An 18,115-nucleotide genomic window follows, 5' to 3' on the forward strand; every position below is an offset into this window, starting at 1 on the left:
CCCCAAAGGTATTTGATGATAATTCACAAAACAAATAAATCTGATCCTTGGCCCCTCTGTCCCAATTAGTCTCCCAGTCTATCCAGGCTCACTTTCCTCTTTTTCCCCAGCTCGGATTTCTTAATGCAATGGCATGCGATTGAAACACAAGGCCATTATTGCCTTTTTCTCTTTTCACTCCCCAAATATCAGAAGAAAAAATTGAGATCTCTCTACTACATTGCTTTCTCCCAATTTGAGTCACAGCATATTTGCATAAAATCCCTGGTCCCCACTTACCCTCCCTTTGATCTCCCTCCCTCAGAAAGTCTTCTTTAGACCACGTGTTGAATTGAAGTTGAATAACTAGAGAGAGGAACCCGGGGCAGCCTTTACTTTGAGATCAGGAGGTTGTCTGCTTGAGAAATATAATGGCTCCACACACGGTGTTCCGGGAACTGGGCTGCCTCCTTGAAAGAAGACCCAAGGAGGGTGTGTGTGGAGTGCCTGAAATCTGCTCTGCTTCTCTCTTCTCAGAAAAGACAAGAAATATCACATCTTGGTTTTCCATGAGGCTGACAATTCTGATATTAATCCATGACTTTGGACTTTAAAATCAACAGATTGCTCCCTAAAAGAACTTACAACCACAGGAAGAGACACGTGTGCGGGATAAGAACATATTACAAGAACAAACAGGACTCGTGGAGCGGGATCCTAAAAGCAACTTTATTTTTGTCCTCACCTCTCCATTTAAACTTGCTCAATGAGGAAAAGGTTTTTATCCCATTGGGTAAAAATTCAGAGTTCTATGGCCTTTCTGCCTATGTGCAGATGATAAAAGTCTAATGTCCGCTTTAAAGAAAAGAGACCCCCAAACAGAGTCTCAAATTAGAAGTTAGGATGGCCAGTTTGCACCAACTTTTCAATGTTCATGCAGTGGTAAGTCTTCGCCTGCCGTCTCCAACCTGCCACCTGCCCAGTGGCTCCTTCTCTCTCGCTCATGTGCCTCCTCCCTTTCCTCCTCTATCTGCCATCCCTGGCCCTTCTGGAGCCAGGAAAAGGGGAAAATCCTTTCGGGACTGGTCCTGTGGTAAGCTGACGTTGCTTTCTCTGGGCTGGAAATCCTAGTGGAAGATAAAGACAACTCTGTCTCCTATGGTGAAGTTCAGCATTGTGCAGATATCACCTGCTGGACACGCCACCTGCCCTTCTCATGACGGAAGTGTTGTTTATTTTTTTGACTTGCTCTTGTGATACCCACCTTTACTTAGTTCCACCCCCACCTCTATAGCTTACAGCAGGGGCTCCTTCATCATCAAGCCAAGCCCTCTCTAGGGCACAGTTCTTGTTTAATGACTCCAGGCTGATTATCTTGAGGACAAGATGAGTATTTGTTCCCCAGGATTCACCACATTTGGCCAGTCATCGGAGGGGAGTTGAGTCTGCCCACAGGCTACTTTGACACTTGTCATGTAACAAGCTCTCCAGACTGTCCCCTGGTGCCCATTTTCCTTGGTCCCAGAGGCAAGCCCTCTGCCCTGCCACCATGGGGGATCAGTTTGAGACTGCAGAACAGCTGTTACCAAAATGTTCTTCCACAGTTGAGATCTCTTGATTCCTTTATGCTGGCCTTGTGGGAGAGAAGTTGGTTGACTTGAGCAACATGTTCTTAGTTATTTTGAAAATTTGCATCTAGCATCTGATGTTGGAGTTTCATAAATCCTGAATTTTTGTGTCTCATTTTAACTTTTATTTGATTATCTTGCTATACCTGTTGTGTAGGTGATTAAGGTCATGAGAACTTAGGGCCTGTCCTGTATCTGTTGTACAGTGATCAGCTGAGTGTTGAGAGAGGTGGAGAGTTGTAAGTTCTCTGCATGTGGGTGGCAGTCTTGAGGAAGGCCTTAGTGGTTGGGGGCATGGTAGGCTGTCTCAAGGTAAAGAATAGAGAAGCTTTGGACTGACATAGAGGAGAGAAAAGACCGCAGTTAAGCGGGTGCCATACTAGGGGAGGTAGAACAGAATGGCCTCCTATGGTAGACAGGATTCCAAGATGATGCTCAGTGACTCACACTATGGTGTGATCCCACCCACTTGAGTGTGGCTTGGACCTGGGATATGATGGATGTCACTTGTGTGATTATGTTACATTATATGCCAAGGTAAAAGGAGTCTTTCAGATGTAATTAGGGTCCCTAATCAGTTGACTGTGAGTTAATCAAAAGGGAGATTATTCTGTGTGAGCTTGACCTAATTAGGTAAGCCTGTGGGAGAGACAGACTCTCCTGCTAGCCTGGAAGAACTGCCTATAGGGAAGAGTGGTCTTCAGAAGCTGAGGACCTCAGTCTCACAGCCGCCAAAACCAGAATTCTGTCAACAACCTGGATGAGCTGGGAGGAAGTCCTCAGTCCTCAGATAAGACCACAGCTGTGGTCAACACTGTGTCTGCACCTTTTGAAGTCCCTGAACAAAGGACCCGGATATGCCATGCCTGGACTTCTAACCTATGGAAACTGAAATAATAAATGGTGTTTTCTTAAGCTGCTAAGTTAGTGGTAATTTGTTACATAGCAATAAAGAAATAAATACACTTCCTTTTATGGACTGTTTCGTGTTGGAGCATGTTGAGAGAAGGATACAAAAGTTAGTGAAGATCTAATAAGGAGGATTTAGGATGCTGGACATTTGATGGGAGTGTACTATTCAGCATTGATCTAGATACACTGTGTAAAAATATGTCTGGTTTGCTTATGCTCCATATTCACTGCAGGTTGACTGGGATGCTTCTCTGTATTATCCTGACCCCAGGGCCCAGGCTGATGCGCCCCTCTTCTGTAGTGTTGCCAATGGCCATGACTGAAGAGAGACAGGAGAATATGATGAATTGTATGAAGGTGTTTACAGCTTCAGCCTGAAGGTGTCACTTTTCTCTTTTACTCACATTTCATTGGCCAGAGTCAGTCACACGGTATACTTAACTTTCAGGATAGGAGGAACAAACCAGAACTACTTGGTGAATTTCACTATTCAGTGTGCAATATTCATTTTAGATTCTAAAACAAGAAAGCGACATGATGACAGCCTACCTCCTGATTTACATCCAAGCACCTTCCTTCTCCTCCCAGATTCTGAGGAAGTATGTGAGGGTTCACTGCAGGCACGCGACTTATTATTTGATATTGGAAAGTACACAGAACTCTGGGCTGTGTAAGAAACAGGTGTCTTTTCTGGTATTAATGATTTCTACCCTATTATTCTTGATAGATATGAAATGAATTTTGAGCCAATATTTATACTTGGAATTTCCATTTTCCTGCCTCTTCTATGCCCACATTCACTCCTCATGCCTCCTGAGACTCAGTTTGGTAGTGAATTCAGGGTTAGGCAAAAAAGACTAAGCATTTAGAGAGAGATGCTGGGGAAAATTGTGAGAGATATTCTAACCACAATTGTTTTAAGTGGAAGTATGAGAGATATAAAGCTTTCCCCAAATAAAAACCAGTTGTACTCAGACCAGTTAGTAATAATATAACTACAGTTTGAAAAGTCTCATGCCATTTTCATCTGTATCATGGCTGGTAAAGGAGAAACAATTGTTATTATCCCACTGGTGATAAGTGAGAAATTGAGAGAGAAAGGACGTTTGACCTGCTTCTCCTCCTACCCTCCTCCCATCAAAGTAATTTCTTAGGAAAGAATTGCTGGTATTTTCCTTCTCCAGGAATTATCTATATTTTAAGCCTAAAGTGAAATGGAATCTATGCTTCCTGGGAAAATTATTTTATGCATAAACCAAGATATGGCAGAGCTTGGCATGAGACAGCGAAGTCACGGATGGTAAACACCATCATACTGGTCACTGTGGAAGCCGGACACGGAGGAGGGAGCCAGGAAAGAAGAATGAGAAGATGAACAAACAGGTAGAGAGTGACAAGCCCGTGGAAGTGCTGGGGGAAGAAGAGGCAGAGGAGCAGGGCAGTGCACAAGTGGCCAGAGGAACAGAAGGGGAAATCTGGGCAAGAGCCTTGTTAGCAGAAGGGAAATGGGAGCTAGAGAACTGTGGGACAGACTGCTTTCCAAGAATCTGTAAAGGAAAGGGGTGAGTAGTATGATAAATATAATCTCAAGAATTTAAAAAATTGTTACCAAGAGACAGATCTATATACAGTACATAGAACTGCATTACAGGCAGAGGAAAAAGTGCCAGCATGGAGAGAAAGGTACGTGGTGCAGGCAGCGATGGTACTGTTGCTGGGGCAAGGCGCCTGCAGAAGCTTAGTTCAGGTGGAAGCCTTAGTCTCCAACAGGAGGAGGGAGGGGAGGATGGAGCCACATGGAAATGAGGTAGGGTGGGACTGTAGGGTGAAGCCCACTCTGGGGGCCTCACTTGGCTTTATAATCATGTGGGAAACTCACCTGGAGTGGGAAGGAAGACTGTAGAAGACCCAGGTCACACGGAGTTTTGCCAAAAACAAACAAACAAACAAACAAAAAAAAAACCCTTTTTTCCATTTGGGGAAGTTGTGCAGCATTTAGGGGAGGTTTGCAGAGCACTGGCCTGCTTTTGGACAGCCCAGGAGGGGAATGTAGTACAGGAAGTTCTCTGGAACCAGCTTACCCTTCGCATACCTTTTCAAATACCTGGCCATTTTGACATGCCATGTCCAAGGTAGGGACGAGGGTAAGAAGCCAGTGTCTTTCTTCAGGTTTTAATGGAGCTCAGCTTAGCACAGGGGACTTTTGTGGGCATTGTCAGGGCATGAATATAAAATCAGCAAGTTGACCTTACTGATCTTGGGACATCTAAATCACGAGGAAAAGAATTTTGATGTCTCTTTTCCCATCTGCATCTGTGAGAAGGTTATTTTTAAACCTTGTGGTTCAAGCTTAGTGCTCTCTCTTTGTGGGAAATGTGTTTTATGTTTGGGGGATTTGTCACTTTTTCGGTTGAAGAGCGTCTCATAAAAGACTCTGGGTTTTTTGGCAGCTGTTATCGGTAGAACTGGAGGAGGGGTTTTCATCTGCATGGATTGGGTGCATGTACCCATCTCTTTCTTCTCCAGGGCTTTTTTGAAGAAATCTTCCATGATTGGCTGAGCATGAGGAATCTTTCTGTGACAGCTCTATAAAGAAAGACAATAAAGACAATCTAATAGGCAGTCAGTCGATGAAGATTTTTGTCTGGAATAAATTTAGTGCATCTCATAAAGTTTTTATAGATGCTACCTTTCATATGCTCAGAATATTATTATCTAGCCCAACATCGCTCTGTTCCTGGTTTCTCTTATCCTTGCCTGGAAAAAAAAAAGCACTTTTAGGATGTTCTTCTGTGACTATTTTAAACCCTTAGCAGAGTTGTTTAAATGATTTTTCTTTCTCCACCACTTGGTGTTCTTTTTCTATGGGATTTAATTAGAGTCTTCCACAAATATCTGGCAATTAGTGGTTTTGCAATGAAGTTCATGATTTGTATCTTTATTTGGCTTCACCATATACATCTCAACAGGTCCTTTGTAAGCATAAGGTTTTGGCTCTTTTGGGCCAACATGGAAGAAAAATGCAATTCAGATAGATATAAAATATCTGCTCATTCCCAAATAATAAACAGAAATTAAGCCTAAACCCTGCCTGCAGGGGAAAAAAAAGACTCAAGAAATAAATCTTGTTCTAAAAAAAATCACTTTGTAAATGAAAACAAAATAAAACATATTTAGGAACTGAATTATCAAGAATTCTATATACTCTTTTATGCAGGGTTCTTTGCAGATGCTACAAGGTCTCTTTTTCTGTGGTCTTCATTAAAATTCTCCCTCAATCTATCTATCTCCATCTCTCTCTCTCCCTCTCTCTCTCTATCTCTCTCTATCTCTATATATCTCCACCTCCACCTCCATCCCCATCCCTTCTCTGTCTCCAGCTCCGTCTTCATCTCTGTCTCCATCTCTGTCTCTCCCTCTCTCTCTCCCTTGCTCTCTCCCTCCTGTGTTTTGGGAAAGAGTGAGTCTGGGTCCATAAGGAGGCAAGAGTTCTGCGGCTGCTGCTGAGGAAATGTGTATGTGCCAGGTAAAAAAATATTCATATTTTTCCACATGGATGGTGCTTGATGAGCCTGGTTTAATGTCCCCTGGGTTTGAGGAGTTGTGCGACTCTACAGCATATTTTATTATTTAATGGGAAAGAGTGTGTCATTACAGTGAGGCACCCATGACATCCACAATCCTGCCCGAGACCCCCTTTATGAAAAAAAGGAAGTTATTTTCTTCATTTTCTTAAAAAAGAGGGCGGGAGGGTGGAGGGAATAAAGGGGAATTGAATCAAGGGAGAATTAGTCCCCAGAAAAATCCTCCTCTTCCATAAATCTTTGCAAGTTGAATGCTCTGATTTCTGCCAGGAAGCTTGCTTTTGCAGCAAGGAAAGAACAGTGAAAAGATATGTTTTAATTGTTTTTTTTCCCCTTCTAAAAAGAACAGTCTACTGAGCTCATGAAATCATTCCCTTTTTATGGTGTTGTGATCGCTTTTATTCCTCAGCAAGGAGAAACCAGGTATCCTAGGATTCGAGATTCACTTTTCTTATAACTTAAAAATGCATATTTCAGAAAATATCCAGAGAGGGAATACAAATTCTACACCAAGGGCTGCGCCCTCTTTGCTTCCTGGCTGACGAGGTGGGAATGCTCAGTGTGGAGGGGAGCAAGGTCTGCAGAGTGGCGGGGGCGGGCATCTGAGGGCGTGGCTCTGAGACGCCCTGGGCAGCCCCAGGCACCAGGTCCTAGACACTAATTTCAGGCGCTCATGGTGCTCGCTGGCCTTCAGATGGGTAAAAAACACCAGATGCAACCCTCAGACTTGGCATTTAACTTGGAGAGTGGGGAGAAGTAACAGAAAAAAAAAAAGAAAAAGTATTGCTCCGAGAGTCGACATCTACGAGCTCCCCTAAGAGCAATGTCATTTACTCACGATGTGACTTTGGCAAGTGAAGCCACTTAATCTGGCTGTATCTGTGTTCTTCCGTAAAGCGTGGGTAACAATCCCCGCCCTGCCCATCTTAGGAGTGTGATATGGGTCATGTGGCACAGGGAACACAGCCACTTTAAGTATGGATTTAAGAGTACTCTGCAACCCGTTAGAGCCTCTGACTGAGTGCTTTCTCAGTGCATGGCCCTGTGCTACCATACGTTCTCTGGCGGGGGTTGGGGGGGCGGGGATAGGGATGTCCAAGAGCTACAGCTTATGGTCCTCAGCTCGCATCAGGTTGAGGGGCTAATCAGGCAGGAAGAAGCAGCGGTGGGGCTGGGTCCCTTGGCAGGGCTGTCCTAGCCAGCGGTGGGCAGATGTGCGGTTTAATATAGCGGCTCCCAATCTTCCTGAGGGGCAGAGGGACTGTGTGGGCGGCTGCAATAAAGAACAAAGAGTTGCCGAATTTCAGTTTCTGACGTGCACTCTCCCTACCTCCCTGTAAAAGGCAAGAATTGCTCTTACAGTTAGTGGTTCGTTGTAGTTTAAATAGCACTTGCTTGTTAGCAGAACGCAAAATAATGGTGTGTTTATAATCTATCCAATAAAATACTGTACAAAAAATCCAATGCCCCTGATACCCAACACCACTAAGTCCAATGTTGGAAAGAAGAAGTTTAAAACAAGTGAGTTTATCGGCATCAAAACAATTTGTCTATCATTGAAATAGTCTTACGAAATGGGAAAGAGGAGACAGTTCAGATGGGAGTCTCTCCGGAGCATTTGATTTTGACCTTCAGAGCATCCAAATACTTTATTCTCCTTAGACATTAGTTGATTTCTATAATTTTTATATAAATCTTAGAAATAGGATCTGATGTGAGGGAAAAAAAACCCTAAGAGAACGGATTCAGTAAGACACTAAAGACACATTGGGTCTGTAGCCATGAGTTTTTATCGCAAACATGGCTTTTAACTCCAGAACAAGGTTTTCAGCTCCAGGCAGTCAATTCTCAGTCAACATTGTGCTGCTTCCATCTTTTTTTGACTCGCATGCCCCACCTCTTTCTTTATGTCCCATACACTGTGTGTGAAGAGCCAGGTTAGAGATGCTATCTCTTGGGAATCAAAAAGAGGCTGGGTAGGCAATGGAGGGAAGTGAGGGAAGAAGGTTGTTCAACTCCTCATACTTATTTGAAAGGAAGAAATTGGATCTACTTGCTATTTCAAGATGTTCTTTTGACTTTGACTTGCACTATTGCCCACAGCCCTGGTCAATATAGCAGCTTCCTCTGAGCACCCCTGTGCCTGGTCTGATCCCCACTGATTCTTCTTTTGGGGGCTCCAGCCCTTTACTTGGCATATTTTTTTCTTTTGTTCATTGACCTCTTGGGTTGTGGTCATTAACCAACCTGAACTTTCACCTTGACTTCTCTCCATCCTCCTGCTTGTTCCAGCAGGTGAGTTGGGTTGGGGAGCTTTCAGGCCTGTCAGCTCCCCAGCCTTGCTGTTTTGATTTGTCTCCTAGCAGTTAAATGTCAGACAGGTTCTGGGTTCAGATTTGGTGTTTGTCAGTTAATCCTTCCAACTATCATTTCCTTAGCTATCCCATGGGATAATAATGATAATGCTCACCTCGTACTGGTGTTGTGTTGGTTAAATGAGCAGGGGAGCCAGTACAGGGATGGGTCCGCACATGGAAACTATTCTTCATCTTCTTAGCTGTAGTGGTAGTATAGTGGCTGTAGTTGTTGTAGTGTTAGTCATGCTGATAATATCTGGGGGCACAGAGAACCTTGCAGTATTACTCCAATTAGTTTTTTTATGAACTTCCTCTGCTCTTTGTAAAGTGTCCAGCAGCCCTTCTCAAGGTCTGCCCTAAGGCATCTATCGTATGTAATGAATTAACTTATTTCCTTTGCATCTAGAACAGTACTAGCTAAGCACCTTCCTTGGGAGAACTGAGAAAACAGTCACTGGCATCATTTTCTGTAGGGCTTAATTCTCTCAAGGAACCTCAGTTGGGGAAAGCTGACAAAGAATAGATTTCCATGATTCACAAAGTCGAGTTTGTATTTGAAAGCCATTTGATTTCGAAGAATGAGTGTGACCAAAGGGGAATAATGCTAATACATAAATCCCAAACATAGCCTTCTTGTAAGGTATTCTGAAGACTCTCTCCAAGAGGAATTGTTCTGTTGTTTAACGTTATCCTCTGTAGACCTGATCCTGAAACCTGGTTCCCAACTAGTAATTTCCATTTTCACATTACTGAGCCTGAGCCCTGACCATAGACTTTTCTTGCAGGTGGTGCTAAATAAGAACGTTGATGCATTTATTCTGGAAGTTATTGGGGAATGCTGTCCAGAATTTTAGCAGACCCTCTTTTTCCCTGCACAGTTCTTATTAAAAGATGAAAATATGCTTTTGGTTGACATTCAAAAAGAAGACGAGGAAAGAGCAGGCATCTGGACCAATACAGCCACAGCTAGTTGCCCCTTTTGTTTGCCTCTCCATGAGAGCAAAGTACTGGGTGGAGACATAGGAAAAGCTTCGAAATTCATTTGAGTTGTGAAGGCACAACACCCCAGAGTATCTAGATGCTGATAGTTGTTCAGAGCTGTGGTGGGGCATGTGGCTCCGATTCACCCCTTAGGCTAGAGGGAGAGGGGGTTGGGATGCTTCCTCTTTGACAACATCCAGATCTACAGAGTAAATAGAAACAGAGTAAGGACATCAGAAGGAAAGGTGGACAGATTAATTTTCTCCAAAACAAATCACGTGGCTAATGAGGAGAAGAACTTGCATCACAGAGGCTACTTGGCTAGAACGCGTTAGTGTTAGGAAATAAAAAGGTCTTCCCAGGCATCTTTTTGGAAGCTGTGAAACAACAGTGGTTATTCAGGCTTCTTGAAATGTTCTTCGACGGTGTTATCACAGACCCATTTTGATTCACGGCAATTATAAGGAGAGTGAACAGGAATGGGATCTGCTACCAAAAAAAGCAGCATTATTATATTCTCAATAAGCCCTACGTGCTGGACACAAACTGCCAGCTCATTCCATCACCAGGCAGACTAACGCAGCGTCATGGTGGCTCTGGCTCCATGCAGTAAGGTTTCACACTGAAACCTTGATTATAGCTAAAAATTGGCACAGTCATTCCACCTTCTGCAATATTGCATTTAATCTCTTTCAATGAGCATTAATATTTAAGCTATTTAGCTAAATGGAAATTATTTTTATGGAGAGGTTAAGCTACTTATACACTTGTATTAAAGGGATATTTTGCTTTTCCTGTAGAGATTTATCTTCACTTTAAAGATTAAACATGAAATAAACCATGGAAAGAAAAAAGAAAAAGTGGAACAGCAGATCAGAAGAATTCCACTTTCAACATCTTCTAATGAGCCTACAATTAGATGAGGATTGTCAACACAGTATTTGCCAAAGCCTAGACAATTATTTTTTTCAGATTTGGTGGAGGTAGGGATGTTAGGAAAAAGAAAGTTAAGTTAGGAAGGAAATTCTGTGCTGGGAAACTTAGCTCTTTCTGTGTGTTTGTGAACAAACGAAAGAAAATTGATAGTCCTCTGAACACCCAGGAGAGCTCATCTGTGGGAAATCCCTGGCTGTCCTCTCGCAGTATACTTTGAGTAGCTCAACTCATTGAGACAAGTTTGACGAGGTGATTTTTAAAATTATTTCTAGTAAATTTGTAACACAAGTTGTATTTTCGAAGTCTTTTCAATGATTTATCGCTACGTATTATACACTCAACTGCTTCCCTACCTGCCCCCATGCTCCCCTACAGAGCAGCAACTACATACATACACTGGGAAAAACTTTGCAATGAATAGCATGCAAGTATTACAGAATATTCTGTGATCCATCAGCTTGAAAACAGATTCTTCAAGGCATCCTAAGAGGAGCAACTCCGTGCCTACAATAAATGAAGGTGTGCCACATTACTTGCAGAAGGGGAGAGTTGGGAGGCAGGACTGGTGTACCATCACAGGAGGCGAAACCTCAGGGAGAGAGACGGTTCCGATGACTTCGGTCAGAACCAGGAGCATTGGCTCTGTGCGTCAAAAATACTTTAGTGTGATCTGCACACTGTGCAACGAGATGCTCAGTGCGTCCTATTCTGAGTGTCTGATCTGAGGGCATGCCCTGCTGGCTAAGAAGGCTTAAAAATACCCTAGCAGGGATCTTCTCCCTGGATGCATCTAAACCCTGAGCGGGAGAGACCTTTTACCATCAGCCTCATCCTGAGGGTAGGACTAGAATTCAGCCTCACTGTGCTCCCTGAAATCCGTGCCAGTGGCATTTTGGGGTCTGCTAATGAGAACCATAAAACAACACTAAAGAAAGATCTGAATGAACATGCCAGATGACTGCATTTGTGCTCCCTGAATTGGGTGTAAGATTTATGAATCAAGTTCGGGGCTGCCTTAGCTTCCAGCCTCTCATAAAATTTGGCTGCAGCCCCTGTTTAAATAAAATGGAAGATAAAAGTGGTTCCAAGAGTGTGATGAAAGGATTGTGTTATTGAAATGCTAATTTAGATGTGGAAACTGCCTAAGAGATGGGCCTGCTTGGGAGACACAGCCTCCACTGCTGAAATGCAGGCCCGGTGAAAGCGCCTTTTCTCCAATGTTTTCTGTGTGTGTGCACATGACGTGCGTGTGCGCGCACGACATGTGTGTGCGTGCATGACATGTTTGTGTGTGATGTGTGTGTGGCGTGTGCATGCATGACGGGTGCATGCATGCATGTGTTTTACTGTTTGACAAGCCCTCCTATGAGTGTCAATCTTGGTGTGTTTCTTCCCAAGGGATTTCTCTGTGGCTGCTTTAACACACACTTATCATTATTGCTGGTTGAACACAAGAGCTCTTCTTTTCAAATACCACTGCATGCTTGATTCGATTTGGAACCTTCTAGAAAAGGGTCCCTGTCTCAGTGGCTCTGTTATTGGACTAGGCAATTTGCTTGACTAGAGTACTGACCTAAGGCGAGGGGAAGTACATTGCAGTGAAGAGGCCATGACCTGGAACGCCTGCAGTGAAAGGGCTTCAGGCAGTCACCCCAGGGAGCCCCAGCAGAACCACAGACGTGGAAACTGAGCCATACCCGAGGCACTGACGTCACTGTAGACAAGCACACACATACTATCTGGACCACAGGCTCTCCCTGCAGCGATGCAAATCAAAAAGGCAATGCACTTTGAAATAAGCTAAGCCCTAGGTTTTAAAAACTCAACACTGTAATAAAAATGCCCAGCAAATCTGCCATTTGTGTGTGGCTTCTGAGGGAGAATTCATCAGGGCGTAAGTTTATTGTAAAGAAGGTAACCATGAAAAGTGGTCAATATATCCCTAACTGTGGGGAATATTTACTCTCTTCAAGTTGCTCTTTTGTCGAGCACAACGGCGCAAATGCATGGTTCAGCCTCTGGAGTATTTACATTTTCCTTTCCGTAATTAGAAATGGGGAGGCTGCCGAGGCATAATACCTGAGAAGTAAACAAGATCCAGAGAGAAATGGAAAAACCCCACGACAGAGATGAAAAGTACCACGTTGGAGCTCGCAACCCCTGGCTCAGCCAGGGCTTTCAGGTCGTTTGTCTTGCCTTTGATTTGTCTGCCTTTTCACTTCAAATAGGTTTACAGGTTTTTAGCTGAAACCAATTAAAGAGAGCCAATTGGCAGGGTTAGCACTTGTGGTGTTTATGGTGAGCATTGTATTGATTTATGCTGCTCAGCCGCTCCAGTGAAAAGCGAACTGGATGAAGAGGAAGGGAAACCGTGTAGCGGGTAGGCATTACAGTGCACAGGACTAATGCGAGGGCAGTAATGAACAAGCCATGAAGAAAACTGCTCCGTGAGGTCGGGCTGCAGGAATTACTATTTTTTTATTTTTTATTTTTTTTAGAAATAACAACATTACACTACAGTGACAGGTAATCATACAAGATGCCTAGTATTAGTTGACAATGCAGAGCTCTTTCCCTGGCATTAGCAGAAAAGGATGCAGGGAAACACCAGGCAATTGCTGCCTGTTTTGTAGTGCCTTGAAGATTAACATGCAGGACAAAGACCTAATTTGTTAGTTCCAGGCAATGGGTTCCAGGAGAATGGTGTATGGAAGTTCTTGACTAGTGAGACAAAGATAACCTTTTTTTTTTTAGATTTTGCAATATTGGCAACAACCAGTGGGTCGGTCGCTTATAAGCCTGGCAGGGTCAAAATATTGAGTGGGATATTCTGGAAAGTAAGAAATATCTAGAGGAATAGCCATGAAACTGGGATGGTGGAGAAAAACATGGGACACATTTCTGCCTCCCAGCTCTCTTCAGAAGTACTGAGAATGCTCCCTGTGAGGCCCTGGTATTGAGGGTGTGTAGTTTACATGCTAAGCACTCAAAGCCATTCTCAGTGGCAGGGAGTCGAGGGTGGGCAAATGCTGGCATTTGTGAACGAGAGACTGAAGGACTCTATGTCGGATGACGGGGCGGGGGGAGAACTGTAGCTTCTTGTTTGCAGCTCTCTGATGCACAGGCTTATGAAATTCAGGAAAGGCAACTGAAAATTCTTTGGACACATCTTATAAATTCTTGGACACAAAGAGTTTTGATTATTGAAAGAAAAAAATTAAAGCAAGTAAATGACCAGTTTGTTTTGGAAAATAACTCAGGCTGGGTTGTCATATAAGACTTTTATGATTCAGTGTTAAACTTCATAAAGATAGGTGAGTCAGGCATAGCCTTGAATAATAATAATAATAATAATAATAATTATGGTGCTAATATTCTTGCCTTGTCTTTGATAACTTATCCTCTGTTTTTCTTTTAAGTATGGTAACATACACACTTTGATTATCAAAACAACCCTGTGAGTTTGTAAGCTTTGATATCACTATCCCTGTCTGAGTGCTGAAGAAGTATCTTCAGAGAGGTTGATTTATTGTGACAATTGATAAGCGGAGGGGGAAAGGAACTAACAATTATTGAAGAATTATGACTCACCAGATCCTTCCTGCACTAGATAGGATGTGTCTGTGTTTGCACAAATGTGTATCTCCTCAAAACTAGTGTCAATATTCCTTTGTTACAGGAGAGGGAACTGGACTCAACCAGGTGGAGTAATTGCCCAGAGAACTGTAACGAGGAAGAGAGAACACTGGGTTTTGAACCCACATCTCATTCTGGCTACTCATTCTCTCATTTTCTCTCTCCTTCTCCCTCTCCTTTCCCTCTCTCTTTCTCCCCCCACCCCCACTGTCTCTTTCTCATTTGACCATAATGGTTATTTTGTTTAAAAGGAAGTTTCCTGGTCTAGCATGTAAGAAGCTTAAAAGTCATCACACTATTATAACAACTACAAAGCTGAGCAAACTAAAAAACCAACTAAAACTGTGTCTTAGGTCCATCAGAGAAGCGAGGCCTAAATTGGAAAGGTGGACACAGAGAAACACAACTTAGCGGAGCAGAAATCTGGGAGCAGAATCTTCCATGGGAACCAGTACAGGGATAGGAAAATCTGAAGTGGGATCAACAAATTTCTGGAGACTGAGTATGGACAAATCTGAGAGATAAAAATTCCAAGGGGACTAATTCACAGGGTGGCCCTCACACTTTTGTGAGTTTTACCTCCAGGAGCTCAACCTAGTTTTCATAGGGAAGATCAGAGAAAAACAATCCCCTCAGGCTTCATGGAATGGCTGGGTGGGGAGACTAACCATTTTGAAATATGCCAGAGCATTCTGTTCTTCTGAACAAAGACTACCCTCAAGAGAAACTCTTGTGTAAGGGCTTACTCTTCTGGATATTATTAATACCCTAGGCCTACCTGACCTAGGGAAGGGAAATACCCAACTCCATCTGGAATACCACCAAGAGGAATACCAAGAATAAAAGAGAAAAATAAGAAACATATGTGAAGTTCACAGCCCATGGGCACGGGTTCACCAAAAACTGAGACTCAATCACAGGACTATGGAGTCCCCCCCCCCATCAAAGACCTATTCATCACAGTGTTTTTACACAGTATATAAGTCTACCACTCAAGAAAATATTACAGGGCATACTGGAAGACAAAAAGCACAATTTTAAGAGACAGAGCAAGAATCAGAACTACACCTAAATATGGTAAGCATATCAGACCATATATTTAAAACAATTATGATGAATATGTTAAGGGTTCTTATGGAGAAGTTAAACAATTTGTAAGAATACGTGGATAATTAAAAAAGTAATAATGTGAAATGTTAAAATATGGATAAACATGATAAAATATTAAAACGACAAAATCCAAATAATTTAGTTTTAAAGGAGATACTATTTTATACTAAAAAATAAACTTCTCAGCAAACTAGGAATAAATGGGAAATTCCTCAACTTGATAAAGAACATCTACAAAAATGCTACAGCTAATATTATACTTAATGGTGAGAAACTCGAAGCTTTCCTGCTAAGATCGGGAATAAGGCATGAATGTTTCCCCTGACCACTCCTTCTCAACATAGTGCTGAAAGTCCTAACTAATGCAATAACACAAGAAAAGGAAATAAAACACAAAGATTGAGAAGGAAGAAATAAGGCTGTCTTTGTTCACAAATGACATGATTGTCCAGGTAGAGCATCTGAAAGAACTGACTAAAAAATTGGAACTAATAAGCAATATAGCAAGGTTGCAGGATGCAAGGTTAATATACAAAAGTCAATTGCTTTCCCATACGTCAGCAAGGAATAAATGGAACTTGAAATTTAAAACACAATGCCATTTACATTAGCACCTGGAAAATGAGTGTTTAGAAATGAATCTAACAAAATATGCACAAGATTTAATGTGAGAAGGACTTTGAAACTTTTATAAAAGAAATCAAATAAGAACTAAAATAGATATATCATGGTCATGTACAGAAAAACTCAATATTGTCTACAATTTGATCTATTGACTCAATGTAATACCAATTAAAATCCTACTTTGTGAATATTGCCAATTTGTTCCAAAGTTGATATGGAGATTCAAAACACCCAATAAATAACCAATTAGTATTGAAAGAGAAGAAAAAATTGAAGGACTGACACTACCTGGCTTCAAGACTTACTCGGAAGCTACAGTAGTTGAGACAGGGTGTTACTGGTACAGAAACAGATAAATAGACCAGTGGGGCAGAGTGCAGGGCCCAGAAGTAAATCCACATAAATACAGTCAACTTATCTGTTCCAAAGGGCGAAAGACAATACATTGGAGAAAACACCACCTTTTCAACAAATGATACTGAAGAACTGAATATTCACACGTGAAACAATTAATTTAAACATAGACTTTCCATCGTTCACAAAAATGAACTCAAGATGAATACTAGTTCTACATGTAAAACGAAAAACTGTAAAACTCCTAGAAGATAACTAGAAGAAAATAGCTATGACTATTGTAGTATCACACAGAATAGTTACTATTTCCTATTATGTGTGATACTTTACAGATGGATACATATCATACCACGTTTGTCAAAGCTCATGGAATATACAGCATTAAGAGTGAACCCAAACATAAACCCTAATATAAAATATCACCCATTATTTTTATTGGTTAAGTCCAGCAACCTCACTCAATGCATATTAGCAGAATAAATGTTCTAAACATCTGCTATATGCCAGTCAACCCACACCTTCTCATTCAATTATTTGTGCAATTACTTGTTTCAATGGCAGTCCCCCACACTGGAAGTTAAACTCTTGAGGGCAAGGACTATGCCTGCCCTTGGATGATAATGATGTGTCAGCGTGGGTTTACTTACCGTCGGTAACAAACGTACCATCTGGCTGGGAGGTGTTGATAGCCAGAGAGGGTGGGCCTGTCAGGTGCAGGTGGTAGGTATATGGGAACTCTTTGTATTTTCTGCTCAGTTTTGCTGTGAACCGAAAACTGCTCTAAAAAATAAAGTCTATTAAAAAAGGAAGTTCTACACAAGCCTCAGTATTCACTGGGGTCAAAGGGAGTAAGCACTGTGGTCTGTTTCTGTCTACTTTAGATGAGCTCCCTTTCAATGTACACATCCTTCCTCTAAATAACTCTTCCCCATCCCCCTTAACACAGCGAGGTCATAGTGTACTTGGTACCTAAGACCTGTGGCAATTTCCTTTGACACAGACATGGAAGTCAAATGGCCACATAATTTCCTGTCTAAATGAGGACAATTCTGAAGTGAAAGAAGGAATTATTAATATTTACACCAAGACAACAGGTATTCACTTGGACTGTCCTGGGCCAGATGGTTTGCTACCTGTGGTGCCATGCTTTCCAAGGTGCGTGGAGCCAGGTGGGCGTGCATGTGTCTGTGTGTATGTGGGTAGTAAACTACATATATTTTAGCAGCAACTCTGATTACGTTTTCTCTTCAACAGCTTCTCAGAGGCGGGCCGTGTTTTATTTTTCTATGTAACTGTTTTACTTTGCTGGGTCTGACATGTCTCTACTATTAGCAAATGTTCACTGAATGAATGAATGGGCTAAAGACGTAGCTACATTTCTTCTTTGTTTCTTCTGTGTCTACTCCGTCTGTTAGGATCTCTGATTCCATGCGTGAGTTACGTCTTCCCTTCAGCATCCTTCACTCTGTTTGAGTGATAGCCATTCCATCAGGATGTGGCACACTCAGCGGCATTTATCTCCCCCAGTGATTTTTCTTTTACATTTCCTGCTTTGCTGCCTACAGCCACAGTCACCCAGTGAATATAACACATTTGTGTGTCAGGGTTTGAAAGCTAGTTTGGTGGTACCAGCCTGGTGAAGTTTGGTAGAAGAAAGCTTATAAAATCGTGTATTTGGAGGCAAAGACCAAATCACCCTTCAAATGGGAAGAAAGCCTATCACAAAGCCCTTGAGATTACTAAGGTTATTATATTTAATATGCTATTAAAATATAAAGTAACAAATGGAGCTTGTTTTTAGCCCTACTGCAAGCACAGAGGACAGAGGGAAAATAAAAACATGGGTTGAGGTCTTAGTAACACAAAATATTTTTAACTAACCAACTAAAGAAACAAATGAAATGTATTCTTAGTATAAGGGTTAGATATAGTTTGAAACCTGGATGAGACTAAGCCCAGGCAGTATCTGCTATGACCAGCTGAGACTTTGGAGAAAGTGTTCTGGGTTGCACGG

At 42.1% G+C, this 18,115-nt stretch overlaps 1 long non-coding RNA gene across 6 annotated transcripts in view; it reads left to right on the forward strand.

The window, feature by feature from the left end:
• The window catches only part of LOC112297865 (uncharacterized), an 84,773-nt gene that overhangs the window by 62,083 nt on the left and 4,575 nt on the right, over positions 1-18,115 (forward strand). For 5 of the 6 annotated variants that reach the window (XR_011651260.1, XR_008426809.2, XR_008426810.2 and 2 more), the window contains one exon: positions 517-2,522. The exons of the other annotated variant lie outside the window; for it this stretch is intronic. This is a non-coding gene — a long non-coding RNA (uncharacterized lncRNA). Of the gene's footprint in view, positions 1-516; positions 2,523-18,115 lie in introns of those variants that run through there. 6 annotated transcript variants of the gene reach the window in all.

The sequence above is a fragment of the Desmodus rotundus genome, chromosome 5 (assembly GCF_022682495.2).
Source record: "Desmodus rotundus isolate HL8 chromosome 5, HLdesRot8A.1, whole genome shotgun sequence".
Classification (NCBI taxonomy): Eukaryota; Metazoa; Chordata; class Mammalia; order Chiroptera; family Phyllostomidae; genus Desmodus; species Desmodus rotundus.